The sequence below is a fragment of the Chroicocephalus ridibundus genome, chromosome 22 (assembly GCF_963924245.1).
Source record: "Chroicocephalus ridibundus chromosome 22, bChrRid1.1, whole genome shotgun sequence".
Classification (NCBI taxonomy): Eukaryota; Metazoa; Chordata; class Aves; order Charadriiformes; family Laridae; genus Chroicocephalus; species Chroicocephalus ridibundus.
Genome location: NC_086305.1, coordinates 2,863,788 through 2,884,792, shown reverse-complemented (window position 1 = coordinate 2,884,792; position 21,005 = coordinate 2,863,788). Strand labels below are relative to the sequence as shown.

The 21,005-nt window shown below is 62.1% G+C and overlaps 1 long non-coding RNA gene across 5 annotated transcripts in view; it reads left to right on the top strand.

Annotated features, from left to right (window-relative positions):
- LOC134526432 (uncharacterized) overlaps positions 1-21,005 on the top strand; it is a 33,964-nt gene that overhangs the window by 4,925 nt on the left and 8,034 nt on the right. For all 5 annotated transcript variants that reach the window (XR_010073976.1, XR_010073975.1, XR_010073977.1 and 2 more), the window contains one exon: positions 15,228-15,615. This is a non-coding gene — a long non-coding RNA (uncharacterized LOC134526432). The remainder of the gene's footprint in view (positions 1-15,227; positions 15,616-21,005) is intronic.

The following is a 21,005-nucleotide window of genomic DNA, read 5'->3' as shown; positions in this document are numbered from 1 at the left end:
GGCAGCGGGGGCCGGGACGGATCCGTGCCTCCTCCCCGAAACCCGGAGCGCCGTCAACGGGAGCCGGGCCCCGCCGCCCGCCCCGACCTGCTGCTCCCGCTCCCCGTTGGAAGCGGAGCCCGCTCGGGGCTGCCCGGAGCCGGGGCACTGGCACGGCGCTGTGCCCGGGGCCGGTGCTACGCCCGTGCCGCCTCTTGGTTTCGTTTTCCGCCGTTTCACCGGAGCGAGGTGCGAGGATGCGGCCCCGGGAGGGCTGCACAGCCCGCCGGGCCGGGGCAAGGCTGGGGGTCCGGGAGCGGGGGGGTGGTTCCGGGGAGAGCCGGGGTGTCCCGCGTGGGTGTGTGCGTGGATGTGCAGGGGTGCGTGTGCGGGACCGTGCGTGCACCAGGACGAGTGTGAGCATCCGTGTGCGTGTTTCGGTGTGAGCGCTGTCGGGTGTGCACCGGGGGTGGGGGGGTGTGCGTGTGTGAACCTGCCTGTGCTCCCGGGTGTGTGCACCGGTGCCCGGGCACCCCTGGGTGGGTGTGTGGCACACGGGGGTCACGGCTGTCCCCGCCGATGAGCTCTCGGTGTGAGGCGGTTGGGGGTGCTGGGGAAAGGACGCTGCCCCCCCCGCCCCTGGCGGGGGCTGGGAGAGCGGAGCGGGTCCCCTGCACCGGGGCAGGGCCGGCCGGGACCGGCCCCGGGTGGCCGCACGGGGGGGACGTGGAGCCGGACCTCGGCACCGGGCTCTGCCCCGCCACCCCTCCGAGCCGCGGCCCCGCTTTGTCCCGAGCCCGGGGGGGCCCGGCTTGGCCAGGGGGCAGGCCCGAGGCCGGACCCGTCGGGGGACCCTGTTACCGCCGGGTCGGGGCGGGGGGGGTCAAGCCCGGTTTTACTGCCGAGCAGCCCCAAATTTGCCCCACTGCCAGCGGGGCCCGTGAGCGCAGCCTCGACGGGAGGGTCGGGCCTCCCCCGCCGGCCCCCCGCCGTTTCCCCGCCCCGGGCACGTCGGGTTTAACCCCATCCTTTACCGGCTGGGCGGCTCCGCCACAGCCCTGCCCGAGCGGGGTTACCCCCGGGGCACCGCCGCCTCCCCGACGGGGCGGGCCGGCTGCTGCGGGAGGCTGGGACCGCGGGGGGGGGCCGGGGCGAGCAGACGGGCCAGCCCCCAGGGACAACGGCGGCCGTGGCGAATGGCGCTGCCCCCCCGGGGGTGTGACCCCTGCCCCGGCCCCACGCCCGGGCTGTCCCAGCCCCGCCACTCGGGCTTTGTCCCCGCCGGCCGCCCCGTCCCTCCTCCCGCCCTCCCCCGCCCTCCCGCCATCCCTCCGCCGCCGGCTCTGCCTCAACTTTAGAGGCAGGTCCCGGAGGCGCCGGGGAGCTGGAGCGGGACCCGCACCGGCACCGGCACCGGGCGGAGGCACCCGGTCTCCGTCCCGGACCGAGCCTCCCTCCCCACCCTGCCAGCCTGGGAAGGATGCGGCGACCCGGAGCCGACGGCGACCGCCGGCAGCACCGGCCCCGGCGGGGCGAGCAGGTACCCCCTCCCCGAGATCCCTTCCCAGGTCCCCACCCCGGGTCCCCTCCCCGGGGTCCCTCGTCCTCTCCCCGTTCCCCGCTGGGGACCGGGGGCAGCCGCTTCGCCGAGTTTCCCTCCGAGCAGCCGCACGGCCGGAGCTCCCCGGGAGCGTCCCCCGCGGCGGCCCGGCCGGCGCCCGGAGCCGGTGCCCGCAGCCTTCCGGCCGGGACGGAGGGTCCCTGCCGGCGAGGACGGGGCCACTCCGGGGCGTGCAGGGTGTCCCCCCACAGGGAGATTCACGCCCCGGACCCCCAGGATACGCGGGTTCCCTCCCGGGGATGCGGGCCCGGTTGCAGGGAGCGGATGCGGGAGGAAGGGGAGGAAGAGGAGCGCGGAGCCGGGGCTCGGTGGAAATGGAAACCCCCGGGGGGGCCCTTTCGGCTGGGCCCGTCCCTTGCCCAGCCGCTCTCATGACTCAGCAGTTCCTTGCCAGTAATTTATAGTAATTATAAAGTGGGAGTGGGCTCCAGGGTGGGTCTGGGGGCAAATTTGGGGCTGGGAAGGAGGCAGATCCCTGGGCCGCAGGGATGGATTCTGGGGGAGTCCTGCCCCGTGACGGCTCCCAGGCCACGGGGGGCTGCGCGGGGCTGAGCCTGCATTAGGGTGTGCGTCCCCTTTGGGGTGCAGACATCGGGTTGGGGCGCTCGGGTGGGCATCGGGGAGCACCGGGGTTGCGTGCTGCATCCCGAGGCGCCGGGGATAGATTCCTGTTCTCCCACGGAAACCGTTGGGGTTTCTTCATTATTGTCGGTGAGGGGATGTGGATCGCGGCTGCCCCGGGGGGCTCCGACATGGGCGCAAAACACCCCCCGGTGCACAGCGCGGCCAAGGCCCGTTTTGTAAAGACCTGGGTTGGTTTTTCTCTTTGGTTATCTAGCTGTATGAGTGTATGTGATATCATAAAGCTAGAGAACCGAATGTAAAAACCCGCTCGCTATTCTCCCGGAGAAGAGCCCTGCCCTCCCGGCAGGAGAGGGGCTCGGTGGCCACCGGCCTCCCCAAGGCACTGGCCCCGGTGCCTTTGGAGGAGGAGAGCGGCTGGAAGCCAAACGCGGCTGTGGAGTGGAAATTTCAGCGGGGTTTTGTCTTTAATCATTTTTATTGAGGCCCAGAGCTAGCGCCTATGCCTGGGTGATTATTCCAATTCCAACCCGGGGTTCCTCAGGCTACCTGCAAACCCAGCACCTTTATTTTATTAATTTTTTATTTTTTTTCCGCTGTCGTTTTAATTTCCACGTCGACAATTAAGCTGGCTTGCACCGGGTGTGCCGGAGATAAATGAAACAGGGCCAGTTCGGAAATAACCCCCAGAGAAACCCTGTTTGTAACGAAGTAGCAGGAAAGTTGCTTAAATATATTACCGCATGCAAATTGTAATTTAGCACAAACCCGTTTCCGAGGCTGGTTTATCTACTGGAGAAGAGAAATAAATCATCGGCGCTCGTTGGTTATTCTGCATCTGCAGAGAGGTTGCAGCTTTGTTCTTCGGAGAGGGGGATTTGGGAGCATTGCTCCGAGGGTGCTCTGGTCTCAGCCCCCCCTCCGGTCTCTCCCGGTGCCCCCCCCGTGCTCCTGCTTTGCTGCCCGTGGGTCGGGGTGTTGCATGCTCCAGTGCTCCAGCTCCCTCCTTCCCTCTGGCTTCCTCCAGCCCCTCTCCGTCCCCACGGTGCCCAGGGACACTCGCCGGTGCGAGGGATGTGGGGCTGAGCCCGGGCTGTCCGGGGGCTGGATCCGGCTCCGATGGCTGATGCTGGGAGAGGGGAGCGGCTGTAGGTGGTGACCCCGAAGGCCGGGCGGTCCCCAGTTATTCCTGGGAAGCTCAGGGAAGGGGGGAGCGGTGTATTCTGGCCTGTGGTTTTGGGTGCAGCTTGGAGCGGGCAGTAAGGGAGGCCCCTCTGTGGATGCAGAGTCCGGCCCCGCGCCCTCGGGCATTCCGCAGCGGGCAGCGGGGAGGCTCCGCAGACGGACCCAGGCACTCCCGTGCTTAAACCTTCGCAGGATCAGGCCCTGGCCATGCCGACCCGGCCTCCGCTCTCCCGCGGGAGGCAGGAACGGTGCGAGGGCACGGCAGCCCGAGCACAGGCTCACGTCCACTCCCCCCGTCGCCGCTCGGGGCTTCGGTGCATCGGTTCCCTGGCTGGGTTGGTGCCCAGAAATGAGCAGGGGAAGAGCATCGGCTCCAAATACGAAATAGCTCAAGGCCCCGATCCCTCGCCCCAGCAGCCTCTCCCCACCCTGCGCATCCTGGCCAGGGTTTCGCTTCGAGGTGGGGCTGCGCCTCCTGTTCCACCTGACGTCGCTGCAGCAGAGGAGGAATTTGGGGTGCGGGAGGCAGGGGGGCACCTTCCGCCCTCTCGAGAGGTCTTGCTTTCTTCAGGCAGGAGAGGGGCAGATTCCTTGTCCCGGGTCTCCATGATCCCTGGCACTGATCCTGCACCCCGCGCCTGCTCGAACACCCTGGGCTCGCCCAATTTTGGCCTTTTTCTGGGCAGGGAGGATGCGGACTCTCTATATAGCGTGGGATAAAGGGGGAACACCCCCTGTACACCCCAAAATATGGTGTGGGATAAAGAGGGGATGGTCCCTCATACACCGTGTGCCCCGCGGAGCTGCTCCGCCTGCGGCCTGGGGACAGGGACAGGAGTGCGGGCGCTTTAGCGGCGACGGTGCTGAGCTGGGTGAGAGCTTTTGCTGCAGCACAACACAGGGCCGCTGCAGCATCCGGAGCCACCGCCTTGTCTCCTTGGTGGAAACACAGGATCCTGGGGGGGGGGAAATGTGCCCCATCCGATGGCTGATGCCACCCTGTGCTCTGCTTGGGGGGCTGGACGGATGGAGCAGGAGGAAAACCTCCCCCAGCCCCTCACTTATTTGCCCTGAGCACCTCCAAGGGACGGCAGGTTTCTGTCGGGCTTTCCGTGCCAGACCCGCTTCCATCCCTTCGACCGAATCAGGCTTTCCAAGATCCAGACCAGCCGTGAATCCCACGGCTTTGTGCGGGGGTTTGGGCAGGGTTTGGGCAGAGGTTGCCTGCACGGTCCCGCCGGCGTTCCCGGAGCGCCAGCAGAGGAAGCCACCGGCTGTCGGGAGAAGCATTTTGGCAGCAGCGAGGCCGCATGGGGACAGGCAGGAGGATGCAAAGTGGCGGCCGAGCAGCAGCAGGAGGGATGGAGGGTGCGTGCGGCGCGGGGACACGATGCCGTGCATCAATCCTGCCCTCGCCGCTGTCGGTCCCAGCCTGAAACACCCCAAAACACCCCACCACGCACCCCCACATCCCGCCTGGGAGCAGAGGGGGAACCGGCGCAGGCTCTGCCGCGCTCGGGAAACCTTCTCCTCCCTCCTGACTACTTGTAAACCATTCAGCAAGAATTTCTTAAAATAGGTTCCACTTTAAGGACTTATCAGCTGAATGCCATTAATTTTCTGGGGTTCGTTAAAAGCAAACTTGGTATCATAGCAACTGAATCTATTCCAGGGAAGCAGCCAATTGCGCCGCGTGGTGTGTGCAACCGAAGGCGAGAGAAAGGAGCCTTTCAGGTTTATTCTCGGGCTTGTGCCTTTGCAAGTGAAGTTTTAATTTTCAATGTTTTTTTCCTCGCAGAATATTTTGTAATTTCTCCCGGCGAATCTGCAGGGAGAGGGAAAATCACCGCGCTGGCAAATATTTGCAAAATCGCCTTCGTTTCGTGCCGGCCGCGTGCGGGCAGAGGCGGTGGCAGGGGGATGCAGAGGGTGCTCGGGGTGAATCTGGCGCCAGCAATTCGGCCTCGTGCTCGGGACAGCCCGGCTCGTCCCTCTGGGGTTGACGCCGCCAGCCCCGATGTCACCCTCGGGAGTGACACCGAGCGCAGGCGTCTTTGGCCGCCCCGCATGGATCCGGGACCGCCCAGCGGGATTGGGGGCTGCTGGTAAAGAGGACGCTAATCCCCGTCTCATTTCCCCGGCCTCGCTAAAGAAATAGTCATTATTTTCCTTTTAATCCCATCTCTCTCCTCTTTTCCATTAGGCCCTAAGCTGCAATCTTGTTCCCGGGGGATGTTACGCTCAGGATAATCCCAGGCGCTGCCAGGGCGCTCGGTCCGGCTACTTTGGGGCAGGGGGTGGCTTGCAGCCCTGGGCTGCTGCTGGTGGTCCGGAGTTGAGCCTGGGGGTCTCCGGTCCTGGTCTCCGGCACCGGGAGAGAAGCCAGGCTGAGCATCCCAGTGCCGGCACAGCAGAGCGAGTGGGGGGCAATGGGGGGCTCCCCAAAAGCCTGGCCCACCCGTGGAGATGGGAATAGAGACCTCACGGCCAGCTTGGCTGGCAGGATGGCAGCCCGTTGTGCCACGGCTGGTGCAAGGGATGGAGGGAGCCGGGGGGATGCCGGGGTTTGGGATGCCGAGGGGAGCCGGGAGGCGGCTCCATCTCCTCCCCATGGCCGCCAAGCTCCACCGGGAGACACGGAGTGGCGGAGCCGGCACCTCGTCTGCCGGAGTCCTAAAAATGGCACCCCACAAGGTTGCCTCCAGCGCGATGTTCAGGTTTTACCTGGGGACGGGTGGCAGGAACCATGTTCGCAGCCGTCCCCGCCACCGGCATCGCACGTGTGTCCCCAAAGGTCACAGCTCCCGGCCTCGACCGCTAAACCCAAACCGCCCTGTCCCCAGGCGAGGGGGTCCCTGTGCCACCCCCTGCCCTGCTCCCGCCCCCTCCTCCCACCGCGAGCTGGTGATTTTCCAACTTGAGAGCAGAGAGGGGGAAAAAAAAAAAAGTCATTTATGATAAAAAGTATCACTTAAATAGACAGAAAGGGTAAAAGCCCCAGACAAAAACATATCCCCGAGCAGGAGAAAATGAAAAACACTGATGTGCTTAACTTTAGGCCATTTAAAAATAACCATCGAACAGGCAACAGTAAATAACAATTCCTTCCCATCAGGTATGTGTCACTGCGGCGGCGAAGCTCCCGTTTATTTACCCCGCGCTGGCGGGGGACGGCCTGGCCGGCTCTTTAGCTGCTAATTTTTATAGATGTCAGGCTGAAGCCTCCGACCTGGATAAATCAGGTGCCGGCGGCGCAGGGAGCGGCGCGAGAGCACTCAGCCCTTCCTCGGTGCCGGGTGCCGGGCTCCCGCTCAGGGTGCACGTGGGACCCCCACCCACGGGACCCAGCCTGGGGGGGGTGAGACGAGTCCCCACGCGCGGGGCTGGGACGTCAGGATCTGTTTCCAGCCCACCAGCCCCACGCCATGCGCTGGAGTCTTGCTTTCTCCCTCTTTATTTTATATATATGTATTTTTTTTATGGAGAAATTATTATTTACAGTTTAATACCTTCGTGTTTCTATGGAAACTCCACGGCTGCGCTGGGTGGAGAAGTCAAAACCTGGGGGGGGGGAATGGCAACGTTTGAAAGGGTGGGTGCTCGCTGGGGTGCAGGGACCGGGGTAGGGCATGGGATGCGGAAGGACCCGCCGCGTGTCAGTGATGCTCAGGGTGCCGAGGACGTGGCCTTGGTGGCCCCGCTTTGTCACTCCCGCCAAGGCCAAACCCTTTTCCCGGGCTCCTTGGCAAGCGGTTTTCAAGATGCTTTAACCAAGCAGCGTTTGCCGAAGCCTTTCCCCTTCTCCCGGCACTGGGAAAACCCCTGGGGGATTGAGGGTGCTTCGGCGGGCGAGGGTCGGCCGAGCCCCCTCGCCGCGGGGACGCGTGGGCATCGCCCACCCGGGGGAACTGCTGCAGCCCCGAATGTAGGTCAGGCACAGACGTGCATCGCCACATACGTACGTTGCCTTCAAAGGGCCGGGGCTCATCCTCGCCGATAACAAACCCGCATGCAGCTGTTAAACAGATTTGCATTAATAAACGGCGAACGCGGGGTGGGAGGGGGGCACATGCGTCACGTACCGGGGGGGCCGGGGGACACCCCCCTGCCTGGCACCGGTGCTGGCGCTCATGCGGAAAGAGCAGGGCGGCGGCGGAGACCTTCTCCCCCTAATAGCCGGTGACAGGGACTTGCTAGTGGCGATGTCCCTGCGTCGGGCGCAGAGCAAGGACGGAAGGTGTGCGGCGTCCCCGCTTTTGTCAGAAAGTATCTATCAGAGCAGCGGGGAAAGGTCAGCGGGAAAAGCACGTGGGGAGGCACGAGCGGGCCCCGAGGATGCTGTCCTGTCCGTCTGTCCGGATGCCAGCCAGTGATGTCCCCCCCCCCGGCCCCTGCCTCCATCCCCCCAGCCAAGGACAGCAGGAGATTAGCTTAAAAAAATCCCAGCCGCTTCAAAAAATAATAACTGTGGGTTTCGCCGCCTTTGCCTTTTGGTTTTCGAGCCTTTGGGGATGGTGTTTTCATGCCTTCCTCCGCCGCCACCAGAAATGTATGTATTTATTTTTAATGAAAAGCACAATCCCGGTGCTATTCTGGGGCTGGGCCCTGGCAAACAAGGGAAGATGGTGGGGCTTGTGGGGGGGGGAAGAGGGGGGGCTGCGCTTGTACCGCTGCCGCTGGCTTCGAGGACCAGCCCCCCCCGCTCCACGGCGGCTGCGCAGTGCACGGGACCCCCGGCTCCGCCGTCCCCGCAGCTCCCTGGGAGGCTGAGCCCAGACTTTCTCTGCCCTAATTTCCCGGGAAACCAGGCGAGGGCTGATCCTTGCGCGGCTGGTTATTGTTTTCTATAAATCTTGGATTGCCGCGGAGCTGGGAGAGGATTTTTGGGCGACCCGCGGGCTCGATGTTAGGGGAAATGGAGGTGTGATGCGCCCAAACCGCCCCATCCCTGGGGAATCCCGTCGCTTCGTGTGTCGGGCGGGGATTTAACGCCGAGTATTTGCTCCCAGAGCATCAAACGCTGGTTGTGAAACCTGGCCACGGCCAGGGCCGCGGAGGAGCTCAGGGTGGTGTTTGGGGTCCCTCTTGGTCCCCATGCATGGGATGCGGATGGGGATACGGCCACGGCCACGCGTCCCCTCTGCTCACCGAACCCCTGGGTTTGCAAGCCGGGGCCGGGCGCTGGTACCTTTTGGCTCGTTTTTTATATCAACATTGAAGCATCCTGATAAATGAAGCATCCTGATAAATGAAGCATCCTGATAAAAGGGAGAAACCAGAGGGTCTGAGCTGGGGGCATCAACACCGGCTCCGCATTCCTCCCCTGCCCCCGCACCAGGCACCCCTTCCAGAGCGGACTTTAGGGATGAAACCCGGGCGCCGGCTTCAATGCCTCACCCCTCTGGACGGGCACGCGTGTGCTCCCGCGCACGCCCGGCCTTGCACACGCGTGTGCACGCGCAGCCCAGCCGGAGCTGGGGCCGGCTGCTCCGGGAGACGGGGGTGCGAGCGGCATTTCAATGCGATCCAGGCGGGAACAATGAGGTGTGTTTTTAAGGGACTTGTGAAAGGGGGGTTTTTGCTGAAGGACTGAAAAGGCGGCGGGGGGGAGGAGGGAGCCGGGCAGCCCCTCCATTAGCTCAGTGCAGCAGCGAGAACAGCTGTGAAAAGAGCCCAGGCCTTTTTCCCACGCCCAGAGGAGTGGAGCGAGGGAAGGAGCCCTCCCAGCGAGGTCAGATCCCATCACTAATATATACACAGGCTGTGCCCTCATTCACGTCACCCCGGCGCAGGTTTGTTTAAGGCACACACACACTGACACTAATTTCTCCTCGCCCTCGCTCCCCCAGCCGGCCCCATTATAGTCCCCGCCGCATTAAACCCGCCCCGTGCCCCGGCGACGGCTGGCGGCACTGAGAGTTGGGGTTGGTTTGTTTTGGGTTTTTTGTGGTTTTGTTTTTGTTTTTGTTTTTTTTTTTTAAATTTTATTTTTATTTTTTTTATTCCCTCCCCCCCGCCCCCGCCAACACCTGACCGACAAGGTCAAGACGAGTCGCCCGCGCCGTGGCGGTGGCGGCGATGGCTCTGTCGGGCAGCTGCTGCACCGGGGCCGGCTCGCAGGAATGCGCGGTGACGGCCAGGTCCCGCAGATGGGACCTGGCGGGGGGGGGGTGGGGGGGGGTTGACACCCGGGACTCAGCTGGTGCCGGCGGGTGGGGGATGCTGAGCTTGGAGAGGCGGGAGAGGGGGAAGAAATCACACACACCCACACACACACCCCCACACACACCCCCCCACCAGTCCCGGCTCTGTGCATCCATGGGAGCGTGGCCGATTGATGCTGGCGGAGGTCTTGGCCTCGTGGATGCTCGTCGGGAGGATGAAGTTGGGGGTCTTTGCTGGAGATAAATTAAAAAGTTCAACCCCCCCGCTGCAGCCTGCAGTTTCCAGAGCCAAACGGGGAGTCATCCCAGTAGCTCCGGTGCTGCCAGTGGGGGGGGTCACACCAGTCCCAGCGCAGGATACAAATGATGGCGGGAGCAAACCCTCCAGTGCCGGCCGGAATCCGCTGTGCCGTGGGGCAGTGAGCCTGGGTCCGGGCAGCTCTGCCCCACCATCCCCATCCCGTACACCCCAGCACCGGGGGGGCTCTGGGGGACATTCCATGGGGCTGCTGGGTGCGTGCGGGGCTGCTCTGACAGGGGGATGCGCAGGGGACGAGGGGGATGCTCCCCTCCTGGTCCTCCCATGCCAGGATGCGGCCCCAGCGGTTCCCCGTCCCCCCTCGCCCCGCGGTGCTGCCAGCCCGGCCGGGCATCTGCCGAGAGACGGGCAGCAAATAAATCAGGTCTGGTTTATTCTCGTGCCTGGGCTTGGTGTGTGAGTTCATTTTAAAACGTTCTGCCTTAAATTACAGCCTAATAAATCAATACCCACTTAGCGATGCAAGCGAGCGGGAGCAGTTTGCGCGAAGAATTAAAGTTGCCTCTGTGGCTCTCGGGCTTCGCGAAGGACGAGGGAGAGAGTCCCAGAGGGACCCGGTCCCGGGACACGCGTGTGCGTGGCTGGGACACGGGTGTGCATGGCCAGGACACGCATGTTCATGGCTGGAACATATGTGTACGTGGCTGTGCATGGCGAGGACATGCAAATACGTGGCTGCACATGGCTGGGAAACGCGTGTCGTGGCTGTGCACGGCCAGAACACGCGTGTGCGTGGCTGTGCGTGGCAGGAACGCGTGTTAGGGCAGGCGTGCGCAGCTTGGGCAGCCTCAGAGCTAATCCCAGTCCCTCCAGCTCCTCTGACATGGGGGGGGGGGTCTCTCTGGATTCCCCCCCCCCCCCAAAAAGGTGACAATACGCTTCCCCCCATCCAGCTCCCGCTCGCCTCTGCCTTGCCGCCCCCTCCCTGCTCAGGGCGCTTCGTTATGCTCCCGCTAACGGCTTTCCCTGAGCATCCTCCTCCCCTTCGCCCCTCCGCTCACACCTTTCACTTCTCTAATCCCCTTGTATTTGTCTGGGCCGCCTTCCAGGGCCACCCACCTCTTTATGGGGCCACTGCTAAGTAAACGCTGCCTTTGCTCTGCTAAACGGGGACTCCTCCTCGGCACAGTCGGGGTTAGCGGGACCCGACCTTTCATGTGCCGCTCGCCTTTCTCGGGGGCTGCCCTTCGCCTCCTGCCACGGCACCCTCCATCCTCACCCTCCTCCTTCCCAGGGGCACAGCGGGCTCTCGGTGCCCGGCATCAGGGCACCTGCAGCCCTCGGTGCCATCGCTGCCTGCTCCCACCAAAGCCGCCCTTGGCGACGCCCGAGGACCCTCTGTGTCCCCCCCGGCTTGTGTCAGAGCCGGTTTTATCCCTCCCCCCGCCTCGTCTCCCTTGCCAAGCCCTGACACTTGATGGCAGCCCATTCAAAATGCATGGGCTCCCCTTTCCAAGCGCCCCGGTCCTTTTGAACTAAAAGGATTTTCTCAGAGGCTAAGTTCAAATGTATGGCCGTTATTTATTTATCACCCCGCTATGTATTATTCATTTATTTAAAAATGTATGGCAGCTGGGAGCCCCGTGTTTAATCACCCCACGGATGGCGAGGGCCAGGTGGAGCCGGCCCCTCGCTCCGCCGGTAACCTGGCGCGATGGCTGCCGCCGGCCTCACGCCTGATTTACCATGAACCCGGCCAAAAGTAAGGCCAGCCCCGCTGGAGCCCGAGCAGGGTGGCTGTGCCGGCTGGATGCGGGGCCGGAGCCGGCGTTCCGGGGGGGATGCCAAGGATCTGCGGTGCCCCAATGCTGCGTGTCGCCGGGTGGGGGTGCCTGGGGTTGTCACCCCCCCCACACGCCCCATCCTCGGCACTGCTTTTTGGGGTTGGGGACGTGCCCTGCTCGCCACCTGGCTGGCCCCTCCGGCGGCCCTGACCACTGTCCCCAATTGCTGCTTGTCCCCAGTGGGAGGATGAAGCGGCTGACGTGCTGATGTGCAGGGAGGCTGGAAGGGGCTGGCATTGGGCTGTCAAAAAGGAAAAAAAAAAAAGGCAGGAAAAAGGAGAAAACTGACCGTGCTTTGCTTTCCCCGGAATCGCGGGGAGGAGGGGATGCATCCAGCCCTCCCTGCGTGTCCTTGGCCCTTCAGGGCTTAACGCAGGGGTGAAGGACTGAGTCCCCTCACGGGAGGAACACGAAGGGTTAAGGATGCTTTCCTTCCCCGCTAAAGTCCCCACTTCCCCCCCACGAGCCCCCACCACCCTCTTCCTCGCTGGGACACTCGCTAATTGAGACAGCTCCAGCCCCTGCCTCCCTCCTCTCCCCCTGGGGCTGAGCTGCCTCTTCCCAGGGGGAGCACATTGTCTGCTCCAGCCGGGTTGATGTAATCCCTAAGCCCGAACAATACTTCCCCACCCCGCTCCCGCTGAAAGGGTATTAGTTGCCCAATGAGATAATTACTCCACAGGCCACCCTAATCATCCCGCCGGCCCGGCCGCTTTCCCCCGGCGGGCGCTGAGCCGCCCGGCTCAGCCCCACAGCACCCGGGATGCGGGTTCGGGGTCCCCCGGGGTGATGCTGCCCGAGATGCTCGCCCTGTGTGGGCACCCAAACCCCAGCAGCAAAATATACTGTGGAAAGGGGGACACGCCGCTGAGACGCCGCCTCCAGCCCCATGGTTGGTGTCACCCCAAAAATGCTGCCCACGCGTGCGGTGCGGGGTGAGAGTCCCGGGATGCTGAGCCTGGGCTGGCAGCGCCGCTGATGAAGCACGGATGGGATGAACCCGCTCCGGGTGCGATGGGGTTTGGGTTTTCTTGGAGTCACGTCCCCGCCTTGGCCCCCCTGGGGAAGGGTCTGGGCTGGCAGATGTCCCCCGAGGGGCCCGGCAGCCAGCGCAGACCCATCAGCACATCGAGAAACCAATTACCCGGCTAAAATTTTGGGCAACAAAATTCTACGTTTTTTTCATTTAATACCGGCATTTGCACAGACCTGATTTCAAAATCCAGCATTTCAGGAACTCAAAAACCTGCCCCAACCTACAGGATAAATGTGACCAGTTTCCTGAATTGCTTTAACAGGAAATAATCCCGGTTTTCAGCCCTGCTTTGCTGCCCGGAGGGACCCTGCGCTTCCTCCCGCGGAGCGTGCGGGGCCACGTGGCACACGCGTGGTGTTAGCATGTACCCACGGGCACACGCGTGTACCCACACAGGCAGCGCTGGATGCTTGCCGGGGCTGAAATCCAGCCGTTTTCCCATCCAAATGGTGCCAGGGCTGGCTTTCCCCTCCTGGAGCAGCTGGGGACGGGGCTGGTGGCCGCAGAGCTTCCTCGTCCCTTAATTGTCCCCTGTGCTGGAATTGGGGATGCTGCAGGAAAAGGGACCCTTTCAGGCTGCTGAAATTAAAGCCTAGTTCTTATTAATCCTGCTCTTTGCGGCTCCGCCTACGCTGAAGTCGGGGATTATCCCGTGCGCCTTCCCGCACGCCGGTACAGCAAGAGCAAGGCGGCCGGAGAATTAATCTCCTGTAGGTTTTGCTGATCCCATGCCCAGGAATGGTGGCCGGGGGGGAACCCGGAGGGGCATGGAGGGGGCTGGAGCTGGGCAGGGGGACACGGACCTTCTGCCATCACAGATTTGTGTTGGGTTTGGGGAGGGGAGCTGGCGTTTGGTGGGATGCTCGCTGGGATGCTCACTGGGATGTCACTGGGATGCTCGCCGGGCCCAGGGATGGGGATTGAGCGACAGGTCCGGCAGCACCGTGGTCACCGGGCTGCACCTCCCGGAGTTCCCAGCAAGGACTTTCCGCCCCCGCCGGCTCCCAGCAGCACTGGGAATATCGCCGGCGGCGTGGGGGCCGTGCAAGGCCAATGCTGCGGCGAGGGCCGCTGCCCCGCTCCAGCCGCCGCTCTTCCCCGTCCCTTTCTTGGCCGATCTCTTCTGACAGACAAACACCGGTTCTTTCTCCGCCACAAAGTCCTTGTCCAGCCAAGCACACAAAGCGGATCCATTATCCGATGGGGGACAGAAAGGAGGGGCCGGGGCGGGGGGGGGCCGCCGCCGCACAATGCGCACAAGTGGCGCGCGGGGCCGCCCCTATTGTGTCTGGGCAGGAAGGGCCGGGACCCACGGCGCGGCCCCCTCAATGGCAGCATTGTGTCTGAGCCCCCCCGTCCCCTTGGGAGTCCCCTTGGTGCGTGTTGTGTGCCTCCCCCCACCCCGTCCCCGGCTCCCGCCGCCCGTCTGGGGCAGCGCCGTCATCCCACCCCGTCTCCGCTCTTTTGGGGGTCCTCTCTTCCCATGGGACATCCTCAGGAGTGCTGGGGGGTGGCGGAGGGGCTGAGTTTTCGGGAGCAAAGCGAACGGGTTGGTGGGTGCTCCCCCCTCCCCGGCAAATGGGTGCTGGGGCTGAAGTCCTCATCTCCACACCCCGTGTTTTTGGGTGATAAAAAGGCTGATTTGGGGTAGATCAAGGCACCCTCTCGCTGGCAGTGGGTGCTGGGGGACGGGGGAGATGCCGAAGGGTGTCTCGAGGGGGTTTGCCCCCATCACCCGACACAGAGGGGTTTCTCTCCCCACCGGCTCCCGGGAAGGTTTGGCTCCTCTCCCTGCTGATGCCATTCCAAGGGTAAAATGGGATGCGGGATGCAGTCTGGGGTGTGGCCCATGGGGTGATGGAGCTGCTCGACCTCCTCTCTAGACCTCGATGGTGAGGTCAAGAAGAAACCCGTCCCTAAGCGGGGACCTGTGCGGGGACCCAGAGCGGGGTCTGTACAGAGAGGTGGGTGCAGAGACCTAGAGGTCCTTCGCCAGGCTCCGGCGGTGCCAGGAGAAACCTTTGTGACCCCCTTAAAGCATTGTCTTGGCCACGTGGGCCTGCCCAGCGCGGCTGCGGGGTGTTTAAGATGGCTCAGTGATGAGCAGAGCAAGAGCGGTGTGGGTCTGGGGGCGATCAGTGTGGAGTTGGAGGCGATCAGTGTGGGTTTGGAGGTGATCGGTGTGGGTTTGGAGGTGCTTGGTGTGGATTTGGAGGTGCTTGGTGTGGGCCTGGAGGTCTTGGTGTGGGTTTGGAGGTGATCGATGTGGGTTTGGAGGTGCTTGTTGTGGATTTGGAGGTGCTTGGTGTGGGCCTGGAGGTCTTGGTGTGGGTTTGGAGGTGATCGGTGTGGGTTTGGAGGTCTTATTGTGGGTCTGGAGGTGCTTGGTGTGGGTCTGGAGGTCCTGTTGTGGGTCTGGAGGTGCTTGGTGTGGGTCTGGAGGTGCTTGGTATGGGCCTGGAGGTCTTGGTGTGGGTTTGGAGGTGATTGGTGTGGATTTGGAGGTTCTTGGTGCAGCTTTGGACATGACGGCATTGTTCATCTCATTTTTTTGCAGAGGAGAACTCCCCACCTTGCTTTGATCCCCGCGGTCCAGCAGCGCCCATCACCGGAGATGGGGCGAAGCGGCCAGAGTGAAGGGGAGCAGCCAGAGCGGAGCCCCGGGGGGACCCCCCACCCCGCAGCACCCTCCGCCTGGAAATCAAAGGACGGAGGAGCCCCGTGGGGCACCGTGGACTGGGCTTTCCTGCCCGTGGGAGCCGCGGGGCCGGGAGGAGGCTGCTCCTGGCACGGATTTGCAGCGGCCAAGTGGCGCATGGCTGTCGGGGACGGGCTGGTTTGGTCACGGCGCTCCGTGGGAAGGGCAGCGCCTGCGGAGCCGGACAAGGGAAGCTACCTTCGCTCCCCCGGGGATGCTCGAGACCCCTTCGCCTCTCCCGGACGGGGTAAGTTTGGGTTTTTCTTGCTTTCCTCCAAGCCCAGCCGGCCGGCAATGGGTTTTCCCCACAAAACCTGCCCCCGGGCTCTCTCCAGCCGGGGCTTCGGGGGGACCGGGGAGCAGCGCCGCGGAGGGGACACCCACGGGATGGCTCCGCGCGGGGCTGGGCTGCCCCTCGCCATCGGGGCCGGGCTGCGAGGTGCTGCGCTGGTTGTTCTCTCATTGCTTTCACCTCTTTTTCTCATTGTTTTGGGCAAAACACCCCAGCTTTTATTCCCATTTTATGTGTATTCCTCTAGAAAACATTTAGATTTCCCCCCCCCCGAAGCTAGGGGAAGACTGGGCTATGGGTAAGAGCTTGTGATTGATGAATAATTGACTTTTCCCCCCTATTTCCTTTTTAATGTACGTCTGAAAATCTTTCCTCTGTGACTCAAAACCATCCTTTTCTATGACTAAAGAGTGTTAAGGGCAGATCTTCTCCCCTCACCTCTTGCTTTGCCCCCGGGGAGTGCAGCCTCCCCCACCATCCATCCCCGCCTCCCCCTGCTCCGCCCCATCCAAACCCCCCAAACCCCATTTTTCCTGCTCGTAGGTGTTGGATTTACCCGCACGGGCGACTCCCGGCTCCTTCTGGGAGCCTGTTTTGGGGTAATATTTTCATCCCAGCCCCCCCCTGCGGCGCTGGGAAGGGGGTGGGGAGGAGCACAGCCCCCCCGGCAGCAGCAGCACGTCCTTGGGAGTCAGTCAAGGGAGAAAAACCACGTCCCCTCCGGTCCTCGCTCCTCCGAGTTTTTCACGTGACGGCGAAGCTGTCCGAAACATTAGAAAAATAACTTTCACCTTTCCCAGGGTGAGCCTGGCAGCCGGCGCGGGCGCTGCCATGACGCCCGTCGGCATCCCACGCTCTCGGGGGCCGCTTTTCCGGCAGGGATTTGGTTCATCTCCAGAGGCTCAATGGGGAGATGAGGAATATTATCCCCCGCTTTCCCCCCAGACGTGCCCCGTGCAGGATGGGCTTTGAGTATCAGCTCGTCGAGGCTGGATTTTTGGGGGTTGGTACCCCGAGGGGGATGCGGGGTGCATCCCCATGGGATCACCCTCCGGAGCCGGCTCTGGGATGCTCCTATGGCACGGGGCTGTGGAGATGCTGCTTTTTAGGGGAGCGAGGTGCGGCGGCGGTCCCGGGGAGACGTACGTCTCCCCGGGACCGCCGCCGCACCTCGCTCCCCATCGCCGCCCCCCCTCCAGCAAATACCTCCAGGGACAATAATCCCCACATCCACCCTCAACCTCCATCTGCGCGGAGACCGGCGCCATCCCATCCGGAGACCCCAGGATGCAGGGATGGAGCGGGGACCCCCAACCAAGGGCGAGGGGACACTCATGCCCCCAAATTACGACGCCCCATGGCTTCGAACCCCCCTCCCCATCCTTTTTTGTTTCGCTCTTTCTCCCCCACCCCCAACCCCCCCCCCCCAGCCCCTGCTTTTAAGGAGCGTCTTCTTCCTCGAAGCGATATTAATGATGGTCCATGGGGTTGGTGGTGCCGGCACCCGGCGTGGCCCCGTGCCCGATGGGTGCCCCAAGCAGATGCTCGGCGCCGCAGGCGAAGCCGTCATCCTCCTCCTTCTCCTCCACCTCCTCCACCTCCTCCTCCTCCTCCTCCTCCTCGCTCTAAGATGGCCGGCGGCCCCAAAATGGTGCTGAGCATGAGACGCCATCTGCAAGGCTGGTCCCACGCCCGCCGTGGCCTTTTTATGCAAAGGGGAATTAATTAGATTTGAATATGGTAATTAAGCCATCAAGCCCCGCCGGGTGCTATGAGGTCCCTTCTTTTCTTCGGGCTTTCTTCTCACCCCTCTCTCCCGCCGCCCCTTAACCCTTCCCCCTCCGCTTTTTGCACCCAAAGTACCGCTCCTGCATCTTAATTAAACGCCTCGTCTAGGCAATGCCATCGCCGCCCCCCTTTCCGCCGCCAAATTCCATCCGTCCTGGGGATGCCGTCCGTCTGTCTTGGTCAATGGCCGTGTCCGTACCCCGTGTGCGCCCGTTTATCCCCCTCCCAAAAAAAAAAACCCCAGGTGCCCGCAGAGGGATGAGGGCCATTACCCAAAAGGAGGTGTGGGATTTCGGCAAGTGATGGCCATCGCAAGCAATCGGTCCAAAATTAACTCCCCCAAAGCTGTGTCGTATTTTAAGCCTCTCTGATCCTCACATTCCCAATATTGCCTTTTTTTCCCCCAGTGGCTACGGGCTGTGGTGACCCTGGTGTCACCCGGCTGCTGCCCGTGGCAGATGCGCAGGGATGGGCGAAGCCGCTTTTTGGGATTTCTCCCGGGGTACTTTGTGACTGGAAGGGAAAGAATGGAGAAGCGAAGGTGCTTTCAACAGCTGTGCCCAGTAAAGGACTTTTTTTTTTCAATTGGGAATTAAAGCTTTCACCATTCCCACATTTCTTAATAGCGTCCATCCAGTCGCCCTGACCCGTAACCGCTGGGGCTTCATCCACCTGAGGTAGGGGACGGTGCAGAGACCGGAAAACTCTTGGCAAGAGGGATCTGTGCAGGCAGAAAAAAAAAATAAATCCCTGGAATATTTTTTATACATATATCTATATTTATAAGGAAAATATTTCTCTTTTTTTTTCCCCCACTTACCTCGTAAAGCAAACGAAGGAAATTGGGAATACCTGCGGGAGCTCGTCAGAAAAGCCCCCGGGCGTTTTTCTCAGCAAGTTGCTGAGAACTCGAATCGGCTTCTTTAAAAACCGGAATATTTGCAACAGGGTCATTTCTGGGAAAACTTCTAATTGTATCGGCAAGCCGCTTCCGGCTGAAACAAGAAAAAGGCCGAGATTATACATATATATGCACACATATACGGGGTGTGTGTATATATATGTGATGGGGGGGGTGTGTATATATATTTATGGCCCTGGTAAGAGGCTCCCAGGGGTTTAATCCCCAGCGGCAGCCCTGACCTACATATAGTTGGTGCTGGATCCGACCACCCCAGACAGCCGGTCCCCGCGGCTGATGCGCCTGCGATGATGGACACGGAGGGGTCAGGCCCCTTCCCCCTCCCCAACCTCCCCCTCGCCCTTCAGTTTGGGTGAAATAAAGGAGAAACGGTGGTTTTCTCCTCCGGGTCCTGCTGCGGGGTGGGCACAGGGCTCTTGGCAGGGATGCTCTGGGCATCTTCGGGGAGCAGTTCTTGGGCTCTGCATCACCCTGGACCAGGCTCCGGCTCTGTCCCAAGAGGCAGGAGATGCTGGTGGCATCTCTTCATGGTCCTGCTTCAGGCTTGAGTTGCCAAATACAGCCCCGGAGATGCCATTGGCATCTCCGGGGCTGTATTTGGCAACTCAAGCCTGAAGCAGGACCAAGAGACCCACCTGTGCTGGCACCCCAGGGACCCAGCTTCATGGGGACACCTGCCCCAGGGCGCTTGTCCCCGCTGCCACTGTCCTGCCGACCCCTCCTAGGATGGCAGAGGGGAGAGCAAAGACACCGGAGGGAGGGAAAAGGAGCAGGAGAAGCGAGAGGGTGAGGAAGAGGAGGGGAGTCTATAGAGGACGGGAGGAAAGAAACCAGTGAGAGTGTGAAATGTAGGGAAAAGAATATAAAAAATGGAGGGGAAAAGGGGGCAGAGTGGAAGGAAGGGCAGACGGGCTGCGAGACAAATGAGGGGGAGGTGATAAAGCGGGAGATGGGCAGATAAGATGGAGAGGAGCCCAGGAAGGAGCGGGAGGCAGAGCGTGGCAGCCGCGGAGCTGGTACCCGCGGGCGGGAGGATGCTCGAGGCTCCGGCTCAGCCCCTCCGAGGCTGGGATTGGAGGGGGGGTGACAATGGTGGCAGCGCGGTCCCTGCCAAGCTGGAAAGATCCAAAGGTCTACAACCGCATGAGCATCCCCCTATCCCATTAACGAGGGTTCCCGGCTAACGAGCCCGGCCCGGCGGAGCAGGTGAGCAGCACCCATCTCAGGCAGGTGGCTGCGAAGCGCAGGGCTATAAATCTCCCGCGCGGTGCGGGTGCCGCCGAAAGCTTTCCAGCAGGATTTATCTCCCTTTCCCACTTTCCCCGCCTTCCCGCAACCGCCACGTGGATTCCCCGCGGCAAGGGAAAACAAGCGAAGATGCTTTCTTTTGTCTCCGCCGCCCGCTCGGCCGCGGCTCTCCGGCTCTAATCCACCTCCTCCTCCTCTCCGTTCACAATTTTATTCCCATCCCTAGGATGGAAGGGAAGGGACAAACATTTTTTTTTATTATTTTTTTTATTTTTTTTTAATTGAAAAATAAATCAGTGCTGGGGAGGCGGCGGCAGTGCCGGGGAAGGAGGGACGGTGACACCCCGACAGCCAAGCCCGGCTCTGGCCGGCACCGGGGTAACCCCAGGGGTTTCACCTCCCCGAGCCCCCGCACGACGCCCGCCTCAGCTCACCGCTACTCCGTATTCCTTAGAGCCCTTGCCTACCATTTATGCCGCTTCTGTGCAAAAAAAAGAAAGTAATATAAATATAAGTGATGGATGTGCTGGTGAGAGCTCTGCATTGGGGGAGAAGGGGGGGAAAAGGGGGGAGGATGGAGCGAGCTTAAAAATTACAGTGGGAATTAGCAGGAGTCTAAGCCGTTGTTTGCGCTGCCCATTAGCATCTGCCTATTTATCTGTCACCAGATCCTCGTGGCATCTATCCATCCATCTGGATCCTTGTCAGTCTGTCTGCCTGTCTAATTATCCATTAGCATGGCAAAGCCCCGCCGACGGCGGTCCCGGCGAGGCGGACGTGAGAGCACCTCAGCTGCCCGGCACCGCCGCGCGGGCGCTTTTATGAGCCTTGAGCCACCCCCGCGCCAAACCCCGCTCACCCCGTCCACCCACCGGGACGGTGCGGCGGGCAGGGCTCTGCAGGGCTGCGGGATGCGGACGCATCCCACGGTGATGCGGGAAAGCCAGGCTGGAGAAGGCAACGGCAGGAGTTGTCCGTAAGGTGTTGCTTGTGTAGGGATGTGCGTGTGGATCATAGAATCATGGAATTGTCCGGGTTGGAAGGGATCTTTCAGATCATCGAGTCCAACCATCACCCTAACTCTGACAGAAGCCGTCACTAACCCACATCTCCAGGCGCTACGTCTACCCGTCTTTTCAACACCCCCAGGGATGGCGATTCCACCCCTTCCCTGGGCAGCCTGTCCCAACGCTTAATAACCCTTCCAGTGGAAAAATTTGTCCTAATATCCATCCTAAACCTCCCCTGGCGCAACTTGAGGCCGTTTCCTCTCATCCCATGGCCTGTTCCTTGGGAGGAGACCGACCCCCCCGGCTGCCCCCTCCTTTCAGGGAGTTGCAGAGAGCGAGAAGGTCTCCCCTCCTCCTCCTCCTCCTCTTCTCCAGGC